Raw genomic sequence first — 27,194 nt, 5'->3', positions numbered from 1 at the left:
ATGAGGGCGCTACTATCAATACTGAGTTATAGTTCCAAAATACTGAACTGTCCTATCCATGACATTGACAGTGGGGCGCCACCGTCAATACCGGATCGCTGGGTCCGATTTTTGCCATGTTGGAAACCATATATGTAGTTGAAAGATGGTAGCGCCCCCCTGTCATTGTGTTTAGTGGGACAGTTCAGCGTGGGTCATCTATACTATTTCCGATTTTTGCCATTTGAAGTTTCAAAATCGTTTACCTATAGCATGATGCGACGTCGTATCGTGTTTATGTGTACGAGTTCTGACATCCCGCTTGCCACATATTATGTGCATGGCCGCAGAGCTGAGTTTGATTAGGCCGGCCGGTGTCGATTGGCTTTGATCTGTGGCATTTCACGCAATTAACAGGCTGTTCAGTCGGATGCAATGACACTAATAATTATAATCGTTAAACAGGTGCTAGAAGATTAACTTTAGCTTAAGTTGGATATTTGTGGTGGTTGGTGACGTGAAAAGTTATTTTGAGAATCCAAATTGATAGTTATTGAATACTAATGTTTGTAGTTGTAACTTTAAAATATGGAGAAAGCTTTTTTCGTTGCCTGCATAGTTTAATTCAAATAATTTACGTCAACCATTACAGGGCGTCATCCCAAATACATATTGCTTTCGGGACAACAATGGTGCTGAAAAGTGACGGAAGAAAAGCTACCGTGGTGAAACACAACTTACCTATGTAGGAACATTGCTGAAAAACAGGCATCATTTTAAAAGATTTTTATTATTTAATGGTCATACCATGCTCTACTTAGGGTAGACAAACAGAGTGGTATTTGGAACTATTAATAATTATTTACTCATAACTTTCTGCCAACAAAATATAAACAATAAGAATGGTTTTAAACATGCAAAAGTTATCCCAACTAATATTATAAATGCGAAAGTAACTCTGTCTGTCTGTCTGTCTGTTACGCTTTCCCGCTTAAACCTCGCAACCGATTTTGATGAAATTTGGCATAGAGATAGTTTGAGTCCCGGGAAAGAACATAGGATAGTTTTTATCCCGGTTTTTGAAACAGGGACGCGCGCGATAAAGTTTTTCTGTGACAGACAAAATTCCACGCGGGCGAAGCCGCGGGCGGAAAGCTAGTATTATTATAACTTCTACGCCCTTTGGGCAATTTTCAATTCCCCGTAGTTTTTCCAGCAAACAAGGCGTGGGCTAAACTAATACACTTTAATTACTTTTTTCACTTAATATATTTCCATGGGGAGTTATTGTAGCAGCTACTTAGTTATGGACAAGTTGATCAACATCATTAGGTGATTACTTATTAGTTAGTACTGAGAATTCGACTCTCTTGATGCGAAGATCCTGGGTACAATTCTCAGAATGGACACGAAAATTGGAAAATTATAGTAATATTAGTAATTAATTCCTGTTTTGATAAGACGTATTTCAGGCTTGAGTCTATAATATGTGAAAAGAAAATTTAATGATATGTTCAGCTGTAATTATAGGCCATGTAATACGCCAATCACAAAATTTGACACTAAAGAGACCATATAATTATCTCACATTTCCTTAGTTGTTTTATCAATAGCTCAATGCCTCCAATACAATTGAAAAAAATAATAAACTTGGTATGATGCAGGAGAAAATAGACGACCAAAAATAAGGAAGTCAATTAGATATTCATTAGAAAATATAATGTTTTATTTCATATCATCGGACATTTATGGAAGGTCGACCTGAATGATCAAATTGTCTATGGTCACTTCGCAAATTCCTCGTATAAATCCTTCACAGTTCAAGGATCAGCGGAATCCAATAAGATTTGGTCGAAAATCTGGTAATAACCACATTTTATTACACAAAATCTGACCCTTCACTATTACATTCCTCGACATGTATCTATGACTTTTTACGATATCCTCAAGTTTCTCGTTGTTTTAACGTTTATAAGTAATTTTATGAATTTAGGAGGGCTATAATTAGAGCGAAAAGATTATTAGAAACTAGCTTTTGCCCGCGACTTCACCTGCGTGAAATTTAGTTTGTCACATATCGTTATCAATTATAGCCTATATGTTATTCTGGGTTATAAACAATAATAATGTAAAGTTTCATCAAAATACGTTCAGTAGTTTTTGCTTGAAAGAGTAACAAACATCCACACAAACTTTCGCATTTGTTATCATGGGACCTGTTAACCAGGAATTTACCTATGTACTTACTCGTATGTAAAAATATCCATTAATAACTAACCTTTAGTTTAAATATCCATTTCTTGTTCAATATAAAATATCATGTAGGTATGTACCTACATGTGTAGCGATTGATAAAGTCGCTTAAAATCATCCTAAAGTAGGAACGTGTAACGATCCATGGGGGGAGGCCTTTGTCCAGCAGTGGACGTCTTTCGACTGAAACGAACGAACGAACGAAGTAACGATCACGAAATAAATAATTTTTCATTCTTTCTTTCTAAATAAATAAAATCTGTCACAAATGTTGTTTGTCTAGACACCAGGGCCGCAGAGTCACTATCTAAATTGACTGTGCCTACGCAGTTTTTTATAAACAAATGGTTCGTAATCCGTTTATTTATTCACAACTGCCATAATACAAAGCTGATTTGATCTTTTCAGTTTGGATTAGGCATATTGCGGCATAAATATTTTGTTTCAATTCCAACCCTTTTAAATGACGGCAACTTTGACGGTTTGTCTGTTAATGTGTTTCGTATTTAATTAAAATTACAAACGTACTTTCAGCAGAGAGAGACCCTTTTAAATCTCAACATAAACATTGTTTGTTTATTTGTTTCTATACATATACATTTATTTTGGGCATTTTGTGTGGACGAAAATACATTGTGGGTGTACGTAGTCATCAGCACATCAACCTTCTATTAAATATCATATTTCCTCAATTGATTTTGAAGCTTTATTGTATAACGTTAATCTCAGGAAATACTGGTCGGATTTAAATAATTATTTTTGTGTTGAATAGCCAATTTATCCAGTAAGGCTTATAGGTTATCACGCTATGACCAACAGGAGCAGAGCATCAAGGGAAAATCGCGAAAATGGGAAAAAAATATTCAAACTATTTTGACGCGTACGAAGTCGCGGACACTGCTATTGTAGCTAATGCACTTAGTTTACAATACATAATTTTAAAAACTACACGAGCAACGTTGCAGGATGGAATAAGCGTTTACCACTCACTTAACCAACCACCTAACTGAAAAATGAGACTAGTCTGGGTTAATTGAACCTATCATCAACCTCAAAGCGTTTAATTTCTATCCAATACTCTTGGTTGCACTCTCTCATCAAATTATTCTATAACAAAGGCTAATTACTCAAAGGAACTGTGTTTACCGACGGTATTATTCAAAGACTATTTCCCGCATCTCTCCTTTTATCTCTAGATAAACAGTTAGTTATCTATCAGATAATTCCAGTTGTTATTTGCTGTCAAAATTGCTTGTGGTTTTAGTCCGCAAACTATCTAGACTAGAACTAAACATTTGTATATTTTAACGAACCTATTTGCTGGCTATAGAAAAACGCCCGTATTCACAAACGATGCTTGCTTAAGTGAAGCAGCAAATAGAGCACACACAGCGTTGAATAGAGCTCTGTGATTGGTTCGTTTGTCACCCTGTGTGTCCACGCGCACTGTGAGACCTCACAATAATGTTCGTGAATACGGGCGAAAGTTTCTTGTTTTTGTGTTCTATTTGAAAAAAACTTTTAGTTTGTAAGTAATTAAAATTGAAATTATGCTGGTTATTACTTAAATAATTAAGCAACGTGTGGCCACAGAAATAGTACCTTTTTTAGTTAAAAAAGATCTAATGAACCACCGAAATAGCCACACAAATATTATTGAATAAACAATTTCATAAAGGCTGAATCTAGAAAACATAGTTTCAAGCAAACAGAACTGTTCCTAGGCTGCTTTATCCATCATTTTTTTGGGACCAACTAAATACCTACTTAATGAGTTACCATTTATTACAATTAATCTGTCTCTTACATAGTACATAGTCCACAGTACAAGCTTTGCTTAGTTTGGGACTAGAAGCGCAGTGTAAAAAGTCAAAGGATATTTATTTATTTTTATTTTATTTCATTTTCTTAAATTTTGCCAAAACATCTGTTTTCAGGAAGACGTTACATTATTCATGTTGTAATTAAACTGATTATCTTATTCCTATCAATGTTGTTATTATGTATTAATTCCCTCGAACTACTACTAAACAAACATTATCCCGGTTGGATTGCAAAACAACAATATTTGGTTTGTTACCCTTTCGGATTAATATCCAAGGGTATTGCTAAGACTTTAAAACGGGTTACACGGCTTAGATCAAGTTATGGTAAATCTTATTTATTGCGGTAGTTCGATGGCCGATTAATAGGGATTCTAGCGGATTGTTGGAATAAACAAAACACGGATACAACTGTAAAATATACAAGACTTGCTTGGTCAATATTATTATTTATTAATTTATTATTACATTATTTAGCAATTAGATCTTTGATTTAAATAGTGTCTTAAATCCTCTTGAGGTTTGTCTAGACACTATTGTTCTCTATACAAATAAAAATAAACACATTTAGTATAAGCATTCACAACACTTTCAGAAACATAGCCATACAAAATATTAAATGTTAATAAGGGCAATATATCACTTTCCGGGTTGATAATTGTACTTATGACCCATTATTTTGTTCAGTATTCAACTGCTTTTATAATAGAATATTATAGATAATTCAATATTCAGTTTATACGGTGTGATTCCAAATTTCCGATGGAGTAGACTATCAAGATCACTCTCACTCTTCCCCTAAATTTTAATGTCGTAAAAGGAACTAAGCTACAATTATTATGCGAATACGAGTACTAGGCTCGCCTACGAGTAACTCGTTTGGCCAGCGTGGGGAGTGTTTGCCTTTGATAAATATTAGTCATGCCCGTTTCCACCATCAATCCCTATTTTTAAGTGACCCCTATAACACATAACAGGAATTTTGTTTTCAAAGGGGTCACTTAAAAATTAGGGATTGATAGTAAAAACTGGCATCGTCCTCCTGTAGTGGACCCTAAATGACCTGATGATGTATCGTTGCTAGTTATATCAAGTTTAAAGAGCACAAGAATAAAAACTCGAGCTTACAAAATGTTACATGTGCCTTTCTGCAATGTCAAGATAATTTCCTTCTACTTTGTTACTAAAGTATCCCAGAGGGAAGTATGTACACTCTAAAGTACCTTATTATAACATTTAATTTCATGAAACTCGCTGTCAAAGAGTGGAGTAGACACGTCTCATATAGAGAGAGCATTTAAGTTTGCTCATTTAGAAACTTTCATGGAAATTGCAACTAATTAATGATAGAACGCACCTAGAGACTGATGCTAAATATTTTACTTCATAAAGCACATTTTGCTAATTCATATTACATTCACGCTATAATTATGTGAACGAAAAGTAAAACTAGCGACTTCTTTCTTCTTTTAACATGTAGCTATTAACAAGGCTGCATCAGCTGTTACAAATACCAACACACGATAGGAGAATAAAACCAATTTTAACTTTCGCATTTTACTCTACCGCTATGTAATTTAGATACAACGCCATCTACTGGTTGCCATCTGAAATAGTTTTCAAAAGGTTTTTGAAATAGCTATTATAAACAATGTTTTTTTAATTAAATGAAAAGTTACAAACAATCATAAATTCTGTACCCCCAGTGAAAAGGGATCTAACTCGACTTAGATCAAAATTGACTTTATAACATAATGTGAATCTCTGAAAAATTAGCTATTTTTGTATCTAATCGGTATGTTTCTACGACGTATAGAAAAGAAAATAATTTTGTGCCAAATGATACAAGTAAGGCTTTGTGAACCAATTTTGAGTTTTCTTTCGTGTATATTGATACATGTCTACTTTTAACAAAGTGTACCGGAGGCTTCTTTCAATTTTTTATTGTGTCAAGAGGTACGACTCGTGTTACTACTTTTTACACGATTGAAGTTGTTCAGATTGAATTTGTGATTAACAATATAAGATAACTCATATTAATATACACAAAAAAAACTATGTATTGTTGGTTGGTGAAAAAGAATGTAACTTAATTTATATCACAAAAAGTAAAAGACAAATGATTATTTATTTTGTGTATAATGATTCAATTACACTAATACCATTAACCACAAAAGTTTCGTACATGTGTAAAATGTTATCAGTTACTTAGATCAAAAACATTTGAAAATCGCAACTAATGATTTGGTTAATTATTTGGTGTAAAATGATATAACTTAGCCCAATTGTCAGATTAAAGGAAAACATAATGCGTAGTTTATAAATCAAAGAACTTTAGTTAATAGTTTTAATAAATAATGGTTAACATCTACTAGTAAAACATATAATTGAATTCATAGTGCCTAACGTTGTCAATAAAAGTACTTAATAAGTGCATTATAGAATTTACAAGAGCTCCAACTACCAGAACTCTTTATAAACAAAACTCATCACCTTAGACAATAAATTGAACTGGGCGAGTCATGTCGAGAACAAAATAAAAATGGCCTGTATAGCATTCCATCAGTGCAAGAGACTCATTGGTAGTAGATGAGGTTTCAACCCAAAGATAACACTGGCTCTACACGTCGGTTATATGGCCCTCTTACACAAAATATTATAGATCACTTGTGTGGTGGCACAGAACACAACTATCAACAGCAAGATCAAAACTCCAAAGCCTGCAACGCCTAGTAAGCATAGCGGCCACTAGTTGTATGAGAACCACTCCATCGACATCACTTGAGTACCTTCTGAATCGCAGATCTTTAGACCTCATCATTCAGGAGGAAGCGCAAGCAGCCGCTCTAAGACTTAAAGGTAAGAACGGCATATAGAAGCAAAACAAGGAGACAGGACATTCCACGATCCTGCACAAAACCCTAATAAAAGAAATACCTCTCACCGAGGCACCTATAGGCAGAATTCCCTGTGTTCACTCTTCGACTGAAGATATAATATCCAGCTTACAGCGGAAACGCAAGATTGCTCTGGAATCAATGAAGTTAGGATATTACACTGACGGCTCCAAAACCCAAAAAGGTACGGGAGCTGGTGTCTTCTCGAATTACCTAAATATACTCGTACTAAGAATATCAACAACACTTGATAAACACAATACAATTTTCCAAGCAGATTGCAATCAGAGCAGCACAGGCGGTTGCAACCATAGACATCCGAGGTCTGAATATAAAAATAATCTCAGATAGTGCAAGCAATACAAAGCAACTTAATATACTACATTATAATACTTATATTGGAATGCCATGACGCGCTCCTAAGTCATTGCAGATGCAAATGGCGTTACCCTGCACTCCTGAAGTGGATCAAAGGACACAGTAACTCCTTGGGCAACGACGCAGCAGATGAACTGGCCAGAAGGGGATCGTACACGACGGTATTTGGTCCGGAACAATTATAATGCCGATACCATAAGCACAGATCAAGACCTGGCTGCGCTCCAAAATAGAAAAATAACACCACACAGAATGGAAAGATTGTGAAAGATGTAGGCAAACAAAAGATGCAGTTGTGGATATTATATCGAAAAAGTTAAAGACTCATAAGACTTAACAGGGACAACATCCGCAAGGTCCTAAGTGTAATAACAGGTATGTTAAACAAACACCTACACAGTATAGCTGTACAGACAGCCTGATGTGCAGAAGATGCATGGAGGCAGAAGAAAAACCACAGCACGTGCACAAAGAGTGCAGAAGCGTAGCAGATCAACAGGCTCAAATTCTCCAATCACCAGGGTCGCTGCAGAAGGCCTGTAGAGACCTAGATAGGCTGCTGCTACCTGGGGGGATCTGGAGCGGTTGGAATAGGAAGATCAAATAGCGCACAATGGTCTAATCAAAAGGTTAAGTGCAATATTCGATTGCCCTGCAAAACTAACTACGTAAGTCCTTATGAATGGATACTATGTATAAAGTAAATAATTATGTAAATGGCATGTGTTGCTGGACTTTATCTGCTTAGCTCGCAAGTATAACATGTCTTGTTAATCATGTCTCTATTGATCTAAGAAGATTCCCGTCTTAGGCAGTTCGATTTTTTCAAGTTATTTATGATTTAAGAAGAGGCTGACAAGGGTGGCTAAATATCTTGCGCTGCTTCTTCTCAGCACTGACCTATTTATGTCCCAAAATAAAAGTAGGGTTCAAGTGATACTAGGACGTGTTAAAGGGCTTTTTAAAAGCCTCTTTGTTGAAAACAAATGCATTTTATGACTTTACTTTTATATTATCCTTCTGGATCCAAAAAGCAATCAATATAGCTTGACATCATCATCTCTGGTCCAGAGTTTGATTCCCAATAAGGTAATTGTAGAAAACAAACTTTTCTCTGTCTCCTGTCTAATTAGTTGATGTGAAACCATTGTTGTTTCTGGTCTTTATTACCCAATTGCTTCAACTAATACTTACTTTAAAATAGGAGATAATGTATGTGATTTAGGCCGATATCATTCATGGTATATGGTGTAATAATTAATAAAATAGTAGTTTCAGATCAGAATAAACATTTAAGGAGTAAATAATTAGAATCCACTCTAAAATTCTAGCCTTATTCCTTTACAATCGCCACTTATATCACTTTACACATAATTATTAGGATACTTAGATCGCTATTATGTTAGTTAGATCAGTTTACACATTTTTTTTCTCATCACAAAATTGGTGTATATTGATATAAGTAGAAATTTTTGGACGATTTACCCTAAATAACCTGAAATAATGATTCCTCATAGTGTAATTACTAATGTTTGTTTTACAACTTTTTCTAAAATTAAAGAAACAAAAAAATATCAACAGAAATGGCGTAAAATGTATCACTTTACACTTGTTAGCGGGTGGTCAATTCAGTGTGGTGTAAAATGATTTATGTCCCATTACATCACTTTACACGAATGTAAAGTTGCCGTGCATGGCGATATAACTGGGTTTTTATTTAATTACGAAAAAACTACATGCTATATTTCCCAAACTGGCACACTGCCTAATTATATCTAACATTACCTTTCACCTAAAAAATATTTCACCAAGTTATCTCTAATAGCGACGAAGCAGGATTTTTTTTAACTTTAAATGCGATTTCCCAAAAATCACCATTTTCGACTTAACTCCGTTTTCACTGGGGGTACAGAATTGTTTGTTGCACTTTTATTGACACTTGAAAGGTTCACCAATGAACAAGTTTGGGATAGAGTTGCCTTTCATTGTAATAATCTTAGAATAGCATAAACTGTGTCAATGGGGCTGCAATGGTATTTTTATTCGTGATCCAATTAGCTATGACGACATAATCTCGTTATTATGGTGCTAAATAATAGGTCAATAACGAATATAGGCTGAGAAACCGACAAAAAGTTGTTAGAAAGATTCTGTGGAAAGTTGTTGAGAGGAAATCACACCTTAGGTTAAAATTAAGTACCTTTTATTAAAATAAAGTTGAAATCAAAATATCTGTGTAATATAATAGGTTCAGAAAATGAGCTCTTTTAGGATAACAACGCATCAGTAACTCGTCTGTACAGATTTTAATGTACCTATCTGTTTTGTCTTATAAATGAAGTTGTTTTTTTCAGAAAGACATGATCAAATGAAGACACAAAGCAACATTTTAGTTTTCATAAATGAACGATTTATCAAATTTTCAAGTTCTCACGCGGTTCCCAAAAGCTTAATGCCTCGTCATCCGAAGTGACGTCACTCTATTAATTATCCCACCGCTGAGTCAGTGGCCGTTAATTGAAATCTCTTAGCCGAAACAATTAAAGGTGCGAACTTGCAAATCGAATCGCAATGATGGATTTTAGGGGGTCATTTGCGAATAGACTCTGAAGTTTGGTATTGTTTGAAACTAAAATAGCATGGGAAAACACGAGGAAAGAAGATAATAGTGACAGTAAAATGTCACCAAGTCTCATTGCAATCAAATGTTTCGTATAAAGAATCTCGATTATCCGGACATCCGATTATCCGGACTCATTATTTACGGCTCTAGTTACCGATTTAGGGCCTGGACCCATCAATACGGCACGGCGCCGCCCGCCACCTGTGATACGGCTCGCGCCGTCACCGAAACACGTTTAGACGTTGTCTTGGTTTCTACAGTTAATTATTGTTTGATTTTACTTTGAAATCGATTATCGGGATTTTCGATTATCTGGAATACCTCTGGTTTTAATTGATCCGGATAATCGGGATTCTACTGTAGGTGTTAGCTAAATCTCAGTTTGATAACGCCAGCAATTGCAGCCCCCCCTAGACAAAACGCACTTTTTGACGAATCGAAAATCGAATCCGTCAAAACTCCATACAAAAAAGGGGCTTTTCGACCACTTTTCGACTGGTTTGCGATTATAATTTGCACTTTGTCTAGACCCACAGGTTGGAATTCCAAGGGTTATAACTCAAAGGACTGACTGACTGACTGACTGACATAGTGATCTATCAACGCATAGCCCGAACCACTGGACGGATCGGGCTGAAATTTGGCATGCAGGTACTTAGATGTTATGATGACGTACCTAGGGATCCGCTTAGAAAGGATTTTACGAAACTCCACCCCTAAAAGGGGGAAAAACGGGATCCACGCGTATGAAGTCGCGGGCGGCCGCTAGTGTTAGTATAATCCTGCTCAGTGCTGCTAGGTACATTTTCACTGTGATACAGTATAATATAATTTCTATAATAATACAACAAATTTTCAAGCTCCGATCCAACTGCCGCAGTTTAGTGATCGTTAGATACATTTGTTGGTGTTCATTCAAGCAAAATACAGCGTTAGATTCATGTCAGAAATTGCTATACTTATCTACTCATGTAGGTATTTTAAGACTTAAACCTATAATTTACTTAAATTTTTCTTTTAGCGAGACATTGTTTTTTTTTTTTTTTTTTTATGTGATAGGAGGCAAACGAGCAGACGGATCACCTGATGGTAAGTGATTACCGTCGCCCATAGACACCCGCAGACCCAGGGGCGTTACAGGTGCGTTGCCGGCCTTTAAGGTAAAGATACGAATTGAAAGCTTGCAGGTCGTATCCGTCCGGAAACACCGCAGACGACAGTCCATTCCACAGTTTGGTTGTACGGGGCAGAAAGTTTCTAGAGAAACGTACTGTTGTGGACTGCCAACCATCTAAGTGATGGGGGTGGAAGTGCTGTCGGGTGGAATAAGTGGCGGCAGGAATAAGTCCGGATAATTCTTTCGATAGATCGTTTTCATTCGCTAACTAGAAAATAGTGGATCTAGAAAAAGTGCACATTATAATCGCAAACCAGTCGAAAAATGGTCGAAAGGTCTGTTTTTGTATGATGTTTTGACGGATTTGATTTTCGACTCGATCTGAAAGTGCAACCAGTGCAACTTGCAACGCAAGAGGGGCAAGTTTACTAAGGCTGGGTTGCACCATCTTACTTTAACTTTAACAAACACCAAAATCGAACAAAAACACCTTTTATCGTTATTAGTTACGGTTAAAATTAGATGGTGCAACTCAGCCTAACTTTAGCTTGAAGGTGATCAATCTTAGTACCCTTGTTTATTGAACTTAAATCGCATTAAAACTGAATCTGATCAGCCGGTATATTGTACGTCCATCCAATCCTGACCCATCATACGGATACGTCAATTATGAAGGACGTCAATTATGAAGGACGCCAATTATGAAGGACGCCAATTATGAAGGACGCCAATTATGAAGGATCTATGATTGACAGTAAGGTTTCTAATAATAACATTGCGTTACGGAGTTTGAAACACTCAAATAAGGTAATTTTCTAAGTGCTGTTTTGCAATAAAAATTGTCTAACATGCTATCGACATCAAATTGTTGTTCCAAAATTAATTTAAAGGGAAAAGCTTTTTTTAAATACCTACCTACTTTACGACGTACTCAGATCATAGAATCTATGATCTGAGACGACGTACTACGACGTATCTTTTACTACGACGCAAGCCGCTTCCAAACGGGCAACATGGAAAGCATTGGGGGAGGCCTATGTTCTGCAGTGGACGTCCTATGGCTGAGACCATGATGATGAAATACCTACTTTTAATATTCATTTACCTCTATGAATTTAATGTAATAATAACATGATTCAGTTCTACAAAGGTTGTTTAATCCTTACTAATACCTACCTAGTTTGAATAAATTAAATGGGACCTTTCCATATCAGCCTACTTATAACTAATAATAATAAAGGATAATCCGTTAAATATAGAGTCTGAATTTACTGACTTTTTGCAATTAAGACATGTCCTTTAAAAGTATCTAAATGTCTCTTAATGGCTCTGATATTTTAAGTGTAACTGAATCGCTCATAAATGAAATGGTTTGCTGTCGCTGTATCGTGTAACACTTCGCTTCAACCGCAACGGTGTGAGTTGTAACACATGTTGGCTTTGTGTTGAAGTCACGTGCAGTCAGAAAGGGAATATTATGTATTTTGTATAGTATTCATTAATCTATTAGATAAATAGACAGTACTGAACACTAAATAAATAGTGTGGCATTTTTAGAGGTAGTAGGTGTCAATTTGGATCATAAACGACTATTTATGATCATATCCCACCCTAGACTCGGTTAAAAAGCAGATACGTACTAGTTATAGTATGTATAAACATTGTAAGATTGTGAGTTCCTAAACTCAATTATTATTTATTAAACTCGTACCCTTACGTGACAACCCTGATTAAATTGAAATGTGAACCAATTTGGTTGACACAAACTTTGTAATTATAAGTGTGAGAGCGAACTAAATCTTTTTAGGCTAAGAGTTTTCATTAATTTCAGACTAACTAGAGTTAGTTAAAAATTCTTGTGTCACTCGATGAGACCTGCTTTTTAAAATTGTTTTAATTTGAATCATTTTACACAACGCAAGCACCATTACAGCTAAATAATTGAACAATTTAAATTTTAAAAAAAATTACATTTATGCCTTTACTTGTCTTCTCGAAAAAAAAGCGCAAGTTGTATTAAAATCTTTATTAAAACCTGAGCTTGTACAGCAAACATCACAGGTACACGTGTCTCATAATGAACGCAACTTTACAAAACAAACAAGTGACAGTCGGATCCGTTCTTTTTGTTTCTCGCATCACAAAGTTCCACATTATTGTATTGTGCCGCTTCAAACTAAAGCTGTTAACTAGCACATCACTCGGTTGTGTATTGTTAAAAGTTTAAATAAGTCCAAACACCTTATAGCATCACTAAAAACAGTTATTGTTGCGGAAAGAATAAGGCCAAAATCTTCAACTCCAACTATCCTTAGATATGTGGTCATTACTTATTTTGAGGTTGGCACTATGTATTTCGAAATTTAAAACCACTGCATGGCACTGGATACACTCGCGGAATCAGTAGAATCGGAAGATAGAGTCTCGCGCTAGCTTTTTTAAAATTCTTTCTGCATTATGGTCAACCTCACAGACAGACGAAGGCATAAAGCCATGCAGCATAAGGTGTTAAATACAAAAGCAAGGCCAAACGGTTGAACGATAGTGACACATGACATATTTTTATTTTTAAAAAGTTATAAGATTTAAGTCTAAAAAATATAAATAGGCCAGCTATTTATATTTTTTAGACTTAAATCTAACTAGTAGGCATTATGAAAAAGTCCTTCAGGACCTTTCACAAAAGGTATTTCATTTTAAATCATACGGGAATACCTTTTGGGACATCATTAACACATTTAAAATTAACTTACCTGACTCAAAAGTAAAGCAGTTAAGCCTGTATGAAAAGATTGGATGGTCACTTGACGAAATTAAATTAATGACGTAAATTGAAATTGATTTCATAAGTAGATATCAACATTTTAAGGAAATAAAACTTAACAAAAACGAGTGACTGACAGACTGACTTCAGGGACAATGAAGTAACGGTTATTAATTAATTGTTTCTTTGAAGTTAGGACCGAAAAAAAGGACAAAAGGATGGCAACATATTTTTAAAAGCTAAAAATTACCCTATTTTTAATGAAAACGAATTAATGTTCTTATGATATTTTAATGTAAGTCGTCGTACGTTTATTTCTGGGGCTAGATATGATGAATAGCTTCGTATACTACTTAGTACTTAACTGTACTTGATATAGTACTTAGTAGACCTTAGTAGATAACCTAATCACTCGTAAAGACTAGAGTTACAACATAATCCTGTCCTGAAGGACAAAGCTGTAAGTATGTACAATTTTTTTTATAATTCTTAATTCTTTAATTGCATGCATTCATTTTTTAAATAAGTTGAAATCACTCTTTAATTATTTTTATAGTAAGGTTAAGTTGCATAACTCCGATAAACCATTATAATAAACAAGAAAAAAATGCTGAAAAGGATCCATCGTAAAGAGATACTTTGGTTTTATAACAACGTTTACGCTAAAGATGAAGAGGCGTTGGTGGACTATATTTTAAATATTTTACTTCAGAGGTTGTAAAATTGATGTTTTATACTTAGGTAACACTAAAATATCTGGGGGAGACCAATCATCATTATACTTAGGTCCAACGATTGGTACTATAATATTTTTGCACGAAAAAATGGTTGTTTTAAGCAAGCCATTTGGTTAAGGTAAAAGAATCTGTTTAAATGTATGCCAGCCTAATGGAACTAAATCACCCCAAAGTAACTATAATGTCCCGATTTTTACCTCTAACACCTGGCAACACTACTCGCCTATATTTTACCCACATTAAAAGTTTGTACTCTCAAGTTTGTAATTTGCTTGTCTCGGCAACTTGCGATCAGTTTAGCTGAGTATACTATAATCAGGTAAAGTAGGACCCCATACTCAAAGATTCGGCCAAACCAACGCGAGCAGATCGCGTCGGCGATGGCGATCACTGCGCGTGCATAGGTCAATGACAGGACGCGCGACAAATGACAGGACGCGTGTGTGTGATGATGATAAATCTAACAAAACGTTGATCCAGTAAAATGAGATCACAATAGCAAAGACTTTCCTTCTTATAATCCTAAACTGAATCATAGCACATATAGGCTTATTTGCCCTAGAGATATTGAATTTTGATGTTTGTGGCACTTAATCACAAACTCATTTTAATTGATTGCCCAAGTGCGAGAGTGAAGGTCTCTGGAAAAGCCTGGATGCGGGCAGCGCAGAACCGGTCGTTATCCTTGGAGGAGGCCTTTGTCCAGCAGTGGACGTCATTTGGCTGAAACGAACGAAGTGCTAGGGACAAAAGTGCCGTGAAGCCCGCAAAGATTGTATTTGAAAAACTAACACTTATGGATTCTGTGCTAACACTCATTGTATCCTTTGAACGAGTGTTTTTGTAGTTGCCATATCCTCTGAAAACTTCTAATGTTATACTTTTTAATAATCTCTAACTTAAATATGCATTATGTGGTCCTACTGAGTCCACCGTTTTATGGTTTCCGTTAGATATTTGCAGAAGATCATTCTGTGCTTCGGAAAAATTGCTGTGTGCCGAGTAGAAACTTAGTCCGCGTGAGAAGGAAATCCTGTCTCGAACAACGCTTGAAGTTGTACTCGTAAGTTCTTTTATTTTAAATGCTAACTCAAAGTGAACTTAATAGTAATTAATTAAAATCACGTGGTAAACAATTAGGTACATTTGATTTCGAATTTAATGCTCAATCCTGTGGTGATTCTCTCAAGTAAATAAAAAGCAGCTATGCGCTTTAAAAAGTGTACCTAAACAGTTCTTTAAAATGAACTTTTCAGCTGCATGAGTACTTACTCGTAGTTTCAGTACTTATTATGTGTTTAATTTTTCATTCCCGTAGGTTTTAACACAAACAAACTTTACTGTAGCTCCCGGGAAGCTGAGAATCTAGCAATTACAACATTCTAAATTCAATTACGATTCAAATAGGAAATACATGAAAATAATCAGTGCATTGCATACGTTAGGGTTCTATTCAGAGCAATTCTAATAACATGGTATTAACGTACTGTAATCAAAATTGTCATTAACGCAAAAGTACCTAACGTCTAATGTGCAATTTCAATATTCCGCCTACCTACGCAAAGGACAGTGCCAATCCATGTATGGAAGTTGGACCAAGTGCTGCCCAGAATTAAACTATAGTGCATTTTGTTCCTCAGGCCAATACTAATTTGTAAACCGGAGTGCACTGAAATCTATCCCTGGAGTTAAGAGAAAAAAAGAATTATTTACATACAAAATATCATCGATGTATACCTACTACGCATAAGATTTCGCGATTTTGGCATTAAATAACACTCGCTATGTTGAACTTAACCATACTGCATCCGTACACCTTACTTTAGTACGACTTCGACGTTATTTATAAGCGATCAAGCGCTGTTTCAGTAGTTTAGTTAGTTGACCGAAATTAATTATTTCCAAAATGGAGCAAGAAGTTTTAGCTTACAATAACATCAATTATCGATTGTAATACACCAAAAAATTGATGTTTCGCAAGGATAGAGAACTAAAACTTCTTGCTTCATTTTGAAAATAATGATTTCTGTCAACTAACCAAACTATTGCAAAAGCGTTAGATCGCTTATAAAGAATGTCTAAGTCGCACTAAAGTAAGGTGTACGGATGCAGTTTGGTTAAGTTCAACATAGCGAGTGTTATTTAATGCCAAAATTACGAAATCTTATGCGTAGTATGTATATATCGATGATATTTTGTATGTAAATAATTCAAAACAAAACTCTTTTTTTCTCTTAACTCCAGGGATAGATTTCAGTGCGCTTCGGTTTACACATTAGTATTGGCCTGTTGAACAAAATGCACTATGGGTTGATTCTGGGCAGCACTTGGTCCAGACCCTGGCACTATCCTTTATGATTATGAAATTAATTCAAAGAATGAGTAGTAGAGTGTGTTAATACAAAATGTATCGTTATAAACTATAATAATTCAATGATTAAAAAACTTTTCCTTCACATTAATTCCTGCAATAGCCAGTTCCTCCGTGGTTGAGGATTCCGGGTGAAGCTCGCTTCCACCTTCGGCCTGATCATCATATAACATCAGGTGAGATACAGGCCAAGAGCTTCCTCGTTGTGGATAAAATATCTACAAACGAAGTGCCCAGTAAGAAATAATTCTTAGATATCCATAAAATAAAAAAGTCTAAACTATTCCAATCTAAGTTTTTGCTAACATCTTTGCATTTCATAAAGCGAGGCAGCCGCCATTGTGTTCGACGTTTGCAACTTTAAAATGATTTATTTATAAGCGGAAAACAGAATGAAAACGATATTATTGTGATTCACAAAGTAAGGTTTTAGTTATAAATTTTATAACTTTTTAATTATACTTACTAATGTTATAAAGTTAAAGAGCTTGTTTGTTTACTTGAACGCGCTAATCTCAGGAACTACCGATTCGAAAAAAATATTTTTGCTTCGGATAGCCCATTTATCGAGGAAGGCTTTTATTATTACCCTACAGCCAATAGAGGCGAAGCAGTAAAGAAAAATGTTGCAAAAACGAGAAATATTCAAACTATTTTCACACGTACAAAGTCGCGGGCACAGCTAGTATTTGAGATTTTGGCCAAAAGTTTGTAAAAGTGGGTATATGGTATCCAAATATAAGTAAAACAAAAAGCTATTTGGAAACAACGTCCTTACGCAGAAATCATTAATATTCCTAGAAAGTTTATGTTGTTCTGTAAACATAATTATGTAGGTTTGTTTCATTGGAGAAGTATACAAACATAGGTAGATAATTAATTCACCATTAAAGCCACATAACTTCTTGTATTATGTTATACATATTGTTGACTCTACAATACGCTAACTCAGTTCCTGAAAGACACGCCATCAACTCTTTCTGTCTGTCAATTGAATATTGCATGTTATAATTTACGTCACGTACTCGTAAATACACTGTCATTATACACATTACCTTTAAATTATAATACAAAGAACCTTTACGTTTCCAGGATGTCAAATGCTCAAAGCAAAGGGAAGCTTTCAAATACGCACCATTGAAGCCATTAAACCGAATTTAAAGGAAGCTTGCCTTATGTCATTTGCATTGGAAACTAGAATATAATATAACCTTTATAAAGAGAACCCGGATTAAAAACGAGCGAAAGAAATATAAAAAGTTAATGCCCGCAAAGATATTTTAATCTATAATTGCATTTGACGCCACTAGTCTAAAAGGACGGTGCATTTTCTTCGTCTATAAAGTTCAATAAATCCTCGTGACAGACCTCAGACGGGAAATATTACTGGAGCATATGGTTAACAAGCTTACTTGGCTTTTATTATGATAATAAATAAGTAATTTGACTGCAGACCGTATTTTGTAAGTTACTCCTTTTGCATTTTAAGTGCGTTTGTGTAACTTACTTGGTAGGGGGTAGGCGCCCACTAAAAACTAAGATCATGGCTTTTTTTCGTCAGGAAAACCCATGAATTTGTATACCCACCAGCCGCGGAGGCAGCAAATGGGTTATATGGGATTCTCCCTGCCATAAGGGCAGGACCTACCCACTAAAAGTAAAGATAAGATAAGATCGGCGTTTTGCCTCAAGCATTCGTCCGCGTTACCAAGATTATGGCTTAAACTGAGTTGGACTTGAAGTTGGACAGCTGATTTTTATAGTATTTCGTGTTATCTATGCTTTTGCGATTTCCAATATTAATAATAATGTTCTTTCTTTCTAAATAACTACCACCACACACAAAGAAAGAAAGAAAGAAAGAAAGAAAGAAAGAAAAAAATATTTATTCGGTATGCCACTTTATTACAAATGCATTTAATAGACTCGGAGTAAATCTCATCTGCACTTCCTACACCTTTCCAAAGTCATTAAGCCTCAAAAGAGAGCCGGAAGTCACCTTTATTTCCGCTTCCAATTCGTAATACCTCTACAACTTTTTAGCCGACTTTGAGAAACGTAATTTCCTGACACTTGTACAAATTAAAACCCTTGTTAATTTTTTGTAATTAATTCTATGGTCACGGTGCGGTTTCCTTTGAATTTTTGGGAAGCTCTTAAAGTATAGGTGCGCGAGTATTTAATTTCGGGGTTAAAAGGTATATTAAAAGTTTTATGAATGTAGCGTGGGTGTATGACTTTATGATTAAGGTTTTCAGGAAGGGGTGCCGTGTAGCTTACCATTATTAGCATTATCTTGTCTTGCAAAATTTGCTTTTAAGGTACTACATCAGATTTGTTGCAAAACAGTCCCTATTAAATACATAAGGTAGGTACAACCACAGTCTGTACGTTACCGCAATGGGTGTCTGTCATACTTCCAGTCTAAAATCGGTAAAAGTAAATTGACATTAAGTGACAGTTGACATGCTGTCATATGCCGTTCATAGGAATACTTTTAGGCCCATATTCTGAATCGGTGCTCAAACCTTTAAAAGGCTTTAATTTTCCGGCTTAATACTCGAGTGTCATTTCATATCTAATAAGGATCGATCCACTTAGCCATGCCTTTGAAAACCTACTTGAAATTTCAATAAGCGTCAAACTCCCTCAGTAATTAATAGCATAACGATGGGTAATGAAAACTAATACCAAATACGGGCCTTCTTATTGACCAGGATCTAAAACCTTACCTACCTTTAAAGTACTTAACATTAAATTAGTTAAAGGTCACAGAATGCTATGAGTCTCAAATTTTGCATGGGGGTTCTTTTTAGAACGTAGGTGCTCACTAAGATGGGATTTTGCAAAATTCAACGCCTAAAGGGGTAAAACGGGATCCACGCGTACGTAGTCGCGGGCGGCTGTACATTTATAACTACACCCTTAGCATGCTATTATTAGGTCCATTATTGATAAAGGATTGAAAGTGTAGAAAATGCTTTGTGGAATTTTTGCTCTTTTAAGAATAGATCGCGAGAAAAGCAAGCCAAGAAATGCTCAACAGAGAAGCTGAAACCTCACTGAAATAGATACTGTTCGTTGGTATGAGTTAAATGGCTGGCAAGGCACAAAGACGAGTTATTATCAAGATTGGTTTAGCTTACGAAATTAAAAGATATCTAAAATTCAACAACGAAAAAAGACAGTTAATATTGTGGACATTTTTATTTTTTATGTCAACAAAAGTGTTTTTATTGCTACGAAAATGAAAGATAAGAGATTAAAAAGCTTCTCATCGTAAGGCTAAAAAAGGGAAAGACATTAGCGTATTATTTTTTGGGGAATAGGATATTGTTGAGTGACTTTTAAGGTGTTTAGCTGGATGATGTTCTTATATTCCCTAAAGTCCTTTTTTGCGGGAGCATTTTATATTATCGTAACAAAGATTTATATGTTATTCGGAATTCGAATGCTATAAAAATGCGATTTTAATACTTTATTAATGAAGTGAGTGCATCAAACTGTACATAATCAATGGAAATGTTACGTTAACTCACTCTAACTAAACGCATACACAATGACGAACATTGATGGCTTCTCCATAAAGACTTATCAATTTAATTTTAGACAATTCACTAGTAATTTGTGATACATATAAATATTTTCCGTTAACCCTTCAAAATAAGCCATATGGTGCATGTTTTAAGAGTGGGTGGTGCACAATACAGCTTTAGGCGGGGATTGAATCGGCGACCTTTCGAATCGGCAGTTGACACCTCAGTACCTCTAGTAGGAAAAACTTTCGAGTTCGTTTCGTTGCGTATTCAAAGTGTCATCGAAAAATTTTGTATGAAAAATTAAACAGCGCCCCCTAGGGCGGCTATAATATAGGGGGCGCTGTTTAATTTTTCATACAAAATTTTTCGATGACACTTTGAATACGCAACGAAACGAACTCGAAAGTTTTTCCTACTAGAGGTACTGCACTAATGAACAACTCGTCCCATCCACCTGGTAAATGTGACTAAGTATCTGTTATGTTAATCTACAAAAATGCTCTGGGAAATAATCAACCCAGTTTGTCACCCATATTGGATTAAGTTATTTCCCAGCGGATTGCGTATGTAGAAACAGAAGTACAAATAGTTAGTAAGGCAAATAATAATAACATTCACATAGAACATATTTATTGTTTTAATTTCTTTTATACAAAAACGGCCATACTTAGTTACCAACTCAACAAGAGGAACATTTTGATCTTCTAGAGGTCAACTAAACTCTTTGCATTTCTCTTTTTTTTGTTTGGCTTAGGTTATAGGATATAGAAAATCTCCCGTTTATTGTAAAACTTACTCGTAAATACGGCCTTGATTTTTAAAACTTTTCTTTTGTAAAGCCTTAAAATTCAATCAAAACGCATTAGCCGAATTTGCTTTTTTTTCGTGTTTTACTGCTTTTTGACACACATTCATCGAGGAGTTTCTTCCAACTGCTGATATTTAGCATTGCGTAAATGCGTAATCATTCCAACAAACGTAGCACTAGTTTTCATGAGAAATTTTTCACGTTTCATCCCATAAGCTTAAACCATAGCAGTGTGACAGTATCTAGGTATTCAGTGTAATGGAATTTACGTGTACACGTAGTTGCATTTTCGTTTCTGGATTTACAAAATTACTCCTGACACCATGGAGAATACGTCCGACTAAATTAACATAGATTATGTTACAACTACCTAAGTATTGGATGATAATAGTTAAATTAACTGTTGTCCTGAATAAAAGTGAAAAAAAATGTAAATTGAATAAACGTGTTAAACTTTCTGCTTTAAAAGTTATATTTATTTTAGAATCAAAAGCTTTGGAATCGGCTCTAAATCCGTAACTCCAATTGCCAAATAAAATATTTTTTGAGTAAAAATCGAATTGTCCCTAAAAAGTTATTTCATTTATTTAAGTATCGAAATGTCTGCATAATGATTTTCATTGTCAATTTTAGGTAAGTATTTGTACACATTGATTAACAAAAGGAGTTGCCAGAAACTTTATTATTTTTTACTGAAATAGGTATACAATTCAATACCCATAAGATGAACTGTATGCCAATGTTTAGTACGTGTCAGAGTTGTAAAATTATCAACATTTGAAAGGTCATATTAATTAAGCCGGATCTTGACCACCGTAATTACATTAGGAAATGAAACCGATGGTTGATAATGTTTAATGGACTTGTCCAATCAGAAACCTATCAAAAAGGAAAACCGGTAATTAAAAACAAACAAGAAGAATGTACAAAATGTCTCTATTAACAATAACTTATTCATAGCAATCAACTTTAGTGGTCGGATCAAAAAGAAGTATTTTATGATTGAGTTCCACGAAAATTATAGTTCCGAAGAAATTTTGAAATTGAATTCAAATTCTTTTACGAGTATTAAGTAGGTATTTTTCAGGGCACTTATATCTGTCCCAAATCTATATCTATAAAAGCGAAAGGTCACTGACTGACTGACTCACTGACTCATCACGAAATCTCAGCAACTACAAATGAGGAGTCTCAAATTGTGCATGGGGGTTCCATTTAGAACGTAGGTGTTTACTAAGACGGGATTTTCTATAATTCAACCCCTAAGAACGGGATCCACGCGTACGAAGTCGCGAGCGGCCGCTAGTACTCGTATATTGCCTAGCCACCACTTCAAGACATTACGAGTAAGTATATCGGCTGGTGCTGCGAAGAAGTGGTGAAAGAAAGAAGTGAAAAGTTATATCGATTTCCAAAACGCTTAATCGATTAAACACGATATAATTTGGATTCCCGTCACGGCTGAAAGTTTATAGCCGTAATATCCTGGGCGGGAAATTAATTATCAAACAATAATAATGGTTACTACGAATTTAGCTATACCTTCAGGAAATGTTTTGATTTAATTACCTGCATAGGTAATGCTAGTTGTTGTTACACTAGCCTTTGCCCGAGGTTTTACTTGGAACGGCATCTCGATAAAAAGAGCAGCTAAATGCCTATGTAGCTTATTATTTGCTATTTTCATCTTTTAGCTATATTTCGATTTGACTATGTGCTTAATAAATTATTTTCTATTTCTTTTCTAAGATTTATTATGAATTCAGTCAGTTTTTTCTATATTCATGCTGTTCTGTATCAAATATAATATGCTCAATGCTTTTTTTTTTTATTTTATTAGGTTTCAATTTCTTTTAGACACAAATTCACCTATCCCTATAAAGAAGGCGAAAAACTGTATTTTATTGTATTTAAGATATATAAACGTGGATTTATCACAAATTATTTTATTTTGCATCGTCCTCAAATATTTGCGTACAAAGGCATATCCAATAAAACGGTCGCTGGATCCAATATATTCATATTAATGTAATAAAAGTATGTCAGTTTGATGAAGAAGAGATTAAGATGTAACTAGTAAAATAGGTATAGCTATAAGGATATTTGATCTTTTGTTTTACCACTAACATTGTCAAAAACCTTTTTTTAGGTAGGTATTTTAGTACAATCATAACTATGTAGTTAGCGGCGAACATAATTAAGTAAAGGAAACAGGTAAATCATTTGTTAATCCATGATATAGAAACAGGTAAACCTACATCCATATTTATCTAAATATTTGGATATTATACATATCATGAGAAGCCTTCATAGCCTGACTAAACAATCGCGAACAATTCTAGTTATTTGTATTTGGAGTAATTACTACAATGGTGCCTTGCTTTTGTACTAATTAAGTACACAAGTAAGGCAGGTATCCTATATAATAGTGATATGTTACTGTAGCGAATGTATTATTAAAATTGTAATTAAATATGGAAGCTTTAAACATTGAATTTTCGGATAGACCCAGTTTATTCTGTAACATAATATTGGTACCGTTTGATAGAGCTCGTAAAGCACTTTCAGGACCAGTATTTCGATATCTTAGAAATCTTGTATAGTTTAGAAATAATCGATTGAGATCACTTATCAATTCCAATCTGTATAAATGAATGTTTCAATCGAATTGTGCCTTTAGTAACTAGCCAGTATTTTATTTATTTTTCTTTTATACTAACATGGATAAATATTTTTTTGGTCAATATTTTTCTTTGATTCCTGTGTTAATATTAATTGTAAATTTTAATCGATGAAAGACGACGACACTGTTTACTCTTACTGTGGACGAAGAATCTAAGTAAATAGGTCAGTTAGCACCCTAGTAGGTTTTATAAAAATAACTTCACTCCACCTGAATGTAAATCGACTTTATTATTTCAAGTTAATTGAAATTTGTGAACCCTCTCTTCAATTGTAAATGATTTCCATTGTTTTATTTAAAAAGCTTGAGACTTGTTTTTGCGTCAGTATTTTTGTAGAGTACTTCTAGCACGGAAAGGTTTATTTAAATTAGATATATTTACGAAGAAAATCATGGTTCTAGTGTGAATTAATTAATAAATAAGTAACCTTTTCCGATGGCTTAGTTTTGAAACTTTATCGCTAGAGTAAAAACTTTTATGAGAGATATTAAACTAAAAATCTTTAGCTCTTAGTTGATGCAAGTTGTTATTGTGACGCTTCTTAAATTTACTATGCTTTAAACTACTTTCTCTCCTATGTAGCTATAAGTCATTTACTTTTAGGTCATAAAAACTAACTTTTAAAATTGATATCTCCTAAAACATTTTCCAAAATAATTTCTCCATCAAAAAATCTTCCAAAAAAGTTTCCCGAAACTTTTCTACTCTATTCTTTCTGTTCATACACTATTCTAACCACTTACCTTAACTTCGGTTCGCACGTTCCGTAGTCACAACGTCAACCAGTGCGCGTCGCGCGCTTGCACTGAAATGAGGCTCGCTCTCGCGTCCACCACGTTATATACGCGGAGGACCGTGCTAGGGCGGCCGGCCCGCCCAGCGTAGGCGTGCGTAGGCCGTAGCGCCGTAGCACTTGTAGTTCCGAACTACGGTGCACGTAGTCGTAGTTGACTACGAAAGTTGCCTAATTTACGTTGAAGGATTGATGTAGTCAATTTTTTAATTTTAAAGCAGCTGAAAAGAGTTTAGGAACGGAATACTTTAACCACGAAACGGATTTGTGTCGGAAAAGAGTGGATTCATTATTGCCACAATTAAACCTCGCAATTACTAAAAACCTTAATTTTTTCTTTTCACTAATTCACAAATAAATAAAGGTACTTTATTCTCCTACTCCTAGTAACTATTGGTTAGAGAATGAGGGTTTTCATCCAGTTAACGTTATAAAATGATTGTAGCGTCATAAAATGAAAAATTACCGGTGTAGTTTTAAGAAAAAAGCACAATAATATCTTGTATCAGATATTTTTTATTTTATTAACTCAATAAAATCATTTTTAAGTAGTATTAAATTAGTGAAGTTCCTAAAAATCTTTTCATACTCATTCTGACAGACTCCGCAGCTACGCTACGAGCTACGAGATTAACTACGAAGTTTTGTAGCTCCGATTGGACTGCTACGAGACTACGACTCGAGCTGACTTGCCGACTACTATCGCTTTAAAAACAAAACAAAGTTGAACAATCTGTGAAGTAATTTTAAACTTTATATCAATAGAAGTAAAACATAAAAAGTACGTAACCATTCAGGGCACTGACTTCACTTATTTTCCTAACACAACTCATATTACTAATTACTTACTTACTTATAAACTAATTTACTTAACCTTTTCATATGAAACAACTGGGGGTGTAAGATGCAGGAACCTGTTGAGTTTTGGACGCTGAAAAGTTACTTTAATGGCATTTGGTCAAAGGTCATTTTCGGGCGTGGGTTGACTTTAACTCCAAGATCTGGACTTGATACATTGTAACGGGTGAAGTGCGAATAAACAAATGGTATGATCATGGTTAAAGGAGGGGATATTTAATGATATCTAAATTACAAAAACAAATTTAAAGAAGCAGGAAACGTTGAATTTTCGGATCAATCCAGTTTATTCAGGAACCTATTATTGCTACCGTTTGATAGAGCTCGTGAAGCGCTTTCAGGATCAATAAACAGTTTTTCAAATATCTTGTTATAGTTAAGAAATGATCAAGTGAGATCACTTATGCTAAGTTGCACCATCTAACTTTAACACTTACTATAACAATAACTGGTGTTTTTTGTATGGCGATTAAAAATAATGATGATGTTTATTAAAGTTAAAGTAAGATGGTACAATCCAGCCTTATTGTTGTTATCAATCCAGCCTAGTTGACTGTTGGAAAAACAGTCGTGGTCGTCATATTATGAACTGGTTTTCTCTCCGACTCCTTCCGTCTCCAGGCCATAAGGCTCTGGAACTCTCTGCCTGAAGAGACCAGGCAAGCGTCTAGTAAGTTTTCTTTTAAAAAATCTGTCCATAATCACTTCCTCCAAATGATTTCATCTTCATGAATTGTAATTTCAGTTTAACTCAATCATCTATTTTATGTATGTATTTATTTATTTATTATATATTTTATATATTATTTATGTATGTAGCATATTATTATTTGTTTTTGTTTTTCTTTCCTGCACTAGAAGTACCGCCAAACAAATTTATTTTCTGCTCAACCCAAAGGTAAACTGGTCAAGAATGCTTTAGTGCATTAAGTTCGCCTTATGTACAAATTTATTTTGGCATAAAAGTTTAAATAAATAAATAAAATTATATTGCAAGTACGACCAGCATTTACGATATCAATTTAAGAATCCGACGCATAAACAATATGCAAAAGCAGTAATTATTGTAATAATATGCATAAATTAAAATTCTCTTACAATTATCGTGACTTATAATAATATTATTCAAGGAACTAGCACGCTATCGTTTTGCTTATACTTTACATTAAAATGTTAGTAAAAAAATATTATGACACAATTTCCTTCATTAATAGTTTTATATTTCAGGTTTACGCTTAATAATAGTCGTATAACTTCAGCTAATTGCTACTTACTATTAATAAAACTAATGAAATAGGACTTACATATTATTACTATATACATATTGTCTATACTTCTATACTAATATTATAAATGCGAAAGTAACTCTGTCTGTCTGTCTGTATTGCTTTCACGCTTAAACCACTGAACCGATGTTGATGAAATTGGGCATCCACCTTAACCAATCTTAATATTTTGAGTCCCGAGAAAGGACACAGGATAGTTTTTATCCCGGTTTTTGAAGTAGGGACGCGCGCGATAAAGTTTATTGTGACAGACAAAATTCCACGCGGGCGAAGCCGCGGGCGGA

General features: G+C 34.7%; 1 protein-coding gene across 1 annotated transcript in view; it reads right to left on the bottom strand.

Annotated features, from left to right (window-relative positions):
• Nucleotides 1-24,774, bottom strand: part of LOC135077679 (allatotropin-like) — a 61,094-nt gene extending 36,320 nt beyond the window's left edge. The window contains exon 1 of the mRNA XM_063972245.1: nt 24,717-24,774. The gene's annotated coding sequence lies outside the window, so the exon portion shown is untranslated. The remainder of the gene's footprint in view (nt 1-24,716) is intronic.
• Nucleotides 24,775-27,194: the final 2,420 nt, after the last annotated feature.

This window comes from Ostrinia nubilalis, chromosome 13 (assembly GCF_963855985.1).
Source record: "Ostrinia nubilalis chromosome 13, ilOstNubi1.1, whole genome shotgun sequence".
Classification (NCBI taxonomy): Eukaryota; Metazoa; Arthropoda; class Insecta; order Lepidoptera; family Crambidae; genus Ostrinia; species Ostrinia nubilalis.
The sequence above is the reverse complement of the archived record's forward strand: the minus strand, read 5'-3'. Positions and strand labels throughout refer to the sequence as shown.